The following is a 4,986-nucleotide window of genomic DNA, read 5'->3' as shown; positions in this document are numbered from 1 at the left end:
GGTCCAAAAATTCGCAAGTGTTCACACCTCATGGCTCTGTCCCTGCTGCAGAAACAGATGAGACTGCTGCATTGTCATTTCTGCTCTCATTAGGATGATCAAAAAGCTCCCACAGCAAATGTCTGGTTCCTGTGCCTCTGCTCAGTAGTTTATGCACAGATTTATATGTGAATTAATAATCTGGCTCTTCAGCTCAGGAATAAAGCCTTTTGTAATTCAATATCCAGGTATTTTTTCATTCAGACTCTGCAGGTTATCAGTAAGAAAGTCAAATTGGAGCTCTCCAAACCAGAGCCCAAGTGCATTTCCCTTGATTCTACAGTGAATTACTAAATCTGATCAACAATATTCTGATAAAAACGATGATTCACGAGAATGGAAAATATTCCTAGAGATCATGTTTATTCTGCTAAAACCCCCCTCTGAAGCCAGGCAGGCACTCCCGTTGCATGACCAGCTGGCTCGCCTGACTGCTTCTTTCCACTTGCCTACCAGCCAGTTGGGCAGCAGGCCAGTACGCCAGGCAGCCCCTGGATGAGCAAGAATGACATTTCAAAAAACAAAAATACAACCCACTGAAACAAGTTGTCCTGTTTTGCTGAAGTTCCACCATGTCAACATTCTGTTCCATCATGGGATGAAACAAAATGTCAACAATTCAGAATTTTCCATGACACACCCTTTTCTGGCCAATTTTAGTCACAATCTGTATATGTGCTGCTATTATTGCCTTTCAACAAAAAAATAACTGTGTCTTACAGCATCTGCTTCAATTCCTCTTCAGAAGCAGGACTGGAAGACTTAAAGACAAGTCCAGGCTGATTAATTTAACCAAGCTTTTATAACTAACATACAATGCAATAAAATTCTACATATCTGCAAAGAGAATTCAGTATTTTAAGAGTGCTACAGCTAAACACTACCTTCTGCAAGATGTTTATAACTCTTTCATCAGCAACTTGGTTAATTCTGCTGCTTAAAGTACTAATTTCACAACACTACATACTGTAACCAAAGGGATATTTTACAAGGACTTAGTCATCATTCAACAAGGTCAAATGCCAGGTTCTGCACTTGGGTCACAACAACCCCAAGCAATGCTACAGGTTTGGGGAACTGTGGCTGGAAAACTGGCTGGCAGAAAGGGACTTTGGGGTTCTAATCAACAGGCAATTGAATATGAGCAAGCAGCGTGCGCAGGTGGCCAAGACAGCCAACAGCATCCTGGCTTGTATCAGAAATGCTGTGCTCAGCCGGAGTAAAGAGGTGATTGTCCCTTTGTACTCAGCTCTGGTGAGGCCACATCTCAAGTATTGTGCTTAGTTTTGGGCACCTCAGTACAAGACTGATGTTAAGATGCTGAAGTGAGTGCAGAGGAGGGCAATGAAGCTGGTGAAGGGACTTGAGAATAAATCTTAAGAGCAACTGAGGGAGCTGGGGCTGTTTGGCTTGAAACAGAGGAGACTGAGGGGAGACCTCATTGATGTTTACAACTACCTGAAAGGACATTATGGAGAGGCTGGTGCTGGTCTCTTCTCCCAGGTAGTTAGTGATAGGACAAGAGGGAATGGCCTCAAGCTGCAACTGGGTAGGTTTAGACTGGACATTAGGAAAACTTTTTTCATGGAAATAGTACTCAGGCATTGGAATGGGCTGCCCAGGGAGGTGATTGAATCACCAATCCTGGATGTGTTTAAAGGTTATTTGGATGTGGTGGTTCAGGATATGGTTTAGGGCTGAAACTTGTAGAGTAGGGTTATCTGTTGAACTTAGGGATCCTGAGGGTCATTTCCAACCTGAATGTTTCAGTGATTCTGTGATCATGCATGTGGTCTTATTCTACTGATCTACTCCCTGCAGAAATAACAAAGCACCTGGTTTCTAATAACCACCAATAACAACCTAAAGTAACAAGTAATGTAGACTGGTGCATGTTATTTGTAAAACAACCTCCCCCAGCTTAAGAGATCTGCTCATCCTTTCATATATTATATCTTAAATGGATTAGAAATAGACTTGCAAATATCACTATTGCCCTAATTAGAAGACAGAATATTAGAATTCAAAAGCATTACCTTATGCCAATGCATTTTTGGGTGTTGATAAGGATGATAATCAGAATTCAGTCCCCTAATTTATTTCATGCTGCACTCAGCTGCTACAGCTTTCCACCCACTCTTACTAGGTCAAATTTAAGATCAAAGTTGATTCAGCTATCAGGATGCTCAGGTGATTTTTCTTTTGTAAGAAAATTGCATTCTACACAAATTTTATTCATACAAAATCATTTATTCAGCAAATTGTGATGGGAAAACTGGACAGAAATGGAAACGGGTTTTTTGTTGGGTTTTTTTGGTTGGTTGGTTTTTTGTTTGGTGGTTTTTTTTGTGGTTTGTTTGTTTTAAAGCAGGCCAAAGGAAATCATCATGTTTAAGTTTAAAAAAAAAACCCACACAAGCAACAAAACAAAACACAAACCCAACATTTATCTCCTACCAATTTTATGCCTCTGCTGTCCGTAGCAGACGATTTTGAAGAGGCCACAAAAAGCTGAACACAGAGCTACTTTCAACTACAAAGCCTTTCTAAAAGACATCAATACATACAGCCTCAGTTTCCTACTCCACATCAGAAATACTGAGGTTTCCCCACACAAAGTTTTCACCTGATGAATCCAGTCATTATTTAAAGATGACATCTTGTTTAAAGCAGAAAATGAAAATATTCATTGTTCTTAGATAACTGGCTTCAATATTTTTAAGCCAACTAAATTTCCTTCTCAAAAGACAGTAACAGACATTAATTATGTTCTACTTCCCCCCTCTGTGATTCATCCTTTCTTCAAAATGGATCAAGACACCTCTGGTTCCTCTGAAATAAATTTCTGTATGCACCAAATGAATGTATTTTCTCATTAAAAAAAAGTAAATTAAAAAACAATCATGTTAATAGATGCGTTAAGGAAATAGAAAAGAATGGATCCATAAAACGACAAAAATAAGTGATTAATCTTCAGCTGACAAATTTCTAGGCCAAGACTCATGACTCATCTTTTTTCAATTAAATACATTGTGAAGTAGAAATGTTATTTTACTGCTGTTGGTAACATCTTACTTTATATTCTAATAGACATTAACTGCTTCAGACATCAGTTTTCCAGCATGATTTCATATATTGTTACAACCACTTCAGGGTTTTTTGTTTTCTGGAAGTAGATGGAAGAATCTTGAGATTGAAAGAGCCGAAGATTTAAAACAAATTGATAAATAAATGGTAACTAAATGCCAATACTGTATATTGCTCCCCTGAGTCTATAAGGAATTTTAAAATTAATTATCAAATCATTAATTGTAACATACAGAATGTCACTTAAATCCACTACAGGATTAACAGAGTGGAAAGAATGACATGAGTTTATAAAAACAAACGGTTGCAAGGAGTGGGGGATACAAAAGTACAAGAATGTGATATTTGCACAGCAAATTGCAGGATTACATTAAGGTGCAGAGTTACTAAACAGATACGATAAAAAAAGCAGAGAGCTTATATGTCTTTTGGAGGCAAGCAATGCTCAACTTCTCTCTCTTTAAGCATGTTTTTAAGCTGGCAAGAATGTAAATACAGGAAATACTGTTAACAACATTTCAATTTCTACAAACCTGATACGGTTTATCACCTAAACTATCTTGGGATATGAAAGAAGGTTATCTGATGAACGGGCAAAATAAAGACTGCTTTCACAATAGAGAGTCACAATAATTAGAGGTTATCTTTGCTGGAACCTGTGTATATATCTGTAAATAATCTCAAAGTAGTAGAGTGGTGAGAGGTTTTGGATTACTTGGAGTACTCAACACTAAAACTGACTGTAGAGAGTTGCAGAAAAATCTTAACATCCTGTACAACCTGAGACAAAGAGGCACATGAAGTTTAGCGTTTGTAAAAGCAAGACAATATAGATGGGGAAAACATGGGCTGACTGAATAATGGTGTGGTCTAAATTAACCCACTCTGCCCCTAAGAGATTGAGTAATTTTGAATAGCTGCACAAAACACATTCTCAAATAGATAAAGGATTAAAAGCTTAGAAAACAACATGTTACACTCTGTAACCTGAAAACACTTAAATTCTAACTCTTTATATATATTTTAAAAAAAGTGAACTGGAAAAAAAATTGAGGCAAGGTATTGAAGCTTTGGTAAAGAAAATATTAAATTAATTGGAAGAAAAATTACAAAGGAGGAATATTATAAAAATTAATTTAATCATGACAAGGGCAAATAGTGAAGGATCATTCCTTTCTTTTACTACAGAAACTCAAAAGGCCATTAGCTTTGAGCTTTTCGGTAGATAATTTTAAAAAGAAAAGCATCTTCCTCTTACAACTGCAAAACTGTGCAACTTAATGTTACTGTGTGTTGTGGAGGTCAAAAGTTTGATTTCTCTTAAATAGGTAATTAAACACATTTAGGGAATAAAAGTCCATCAAAATGTATTAAATACATTGATGTAAATACTAGGGATATCTTTAAAGGACAAGCTTCACAGAAACCAAAGGACAAGTTACTGTATCAGTTTCATCCTTCTGTTTTTTCATTGCCTGCTATTGGACACTATCAAGAGTAGATACACAACTAGTTGAACTGCAAGTGCTGTCTTTATGATGGGGTATTTAGAAATTACAGGCTTGATTTGGGTTGTCTAATTATTCCTCTCTCCTTCCCACCTCAAACTCCGACAGTTTTATATGATAGTTTCTTTTTCTAGATCAAATTTATCTCTGCATGTTAATGCCAGCTGAGAAGTGGGGCAAGCCTTTATCCTCATGCTCTTGGATTAAAATGAATTATTTAATATGCACAGTTAGATGTGGACTTCTCAGGAAATGATCTTATGGTCTGTTCGTGTCATTGAAAAAAAATACTAGTAAGAATTCAAATACATTCCACACCGGCTCACCACAGTTCTCTATCCCATTCTTTTTA

Source organism: Indicator indicator, chromosome 7, assembly GCF_027791375.1.
Source record: "Indicator indicator isolate 239-I01 chromosome 7, UM_Iind_1.1, whole genome shotgun sequence".
NCBI lineage: Eukaryota > Metazoa > Chordata > Aves > Piciformes > Indicatoridae > Indicator > Indicator indicator.
Note: the sequence above shows the minus strand (reverse complement) of the source record.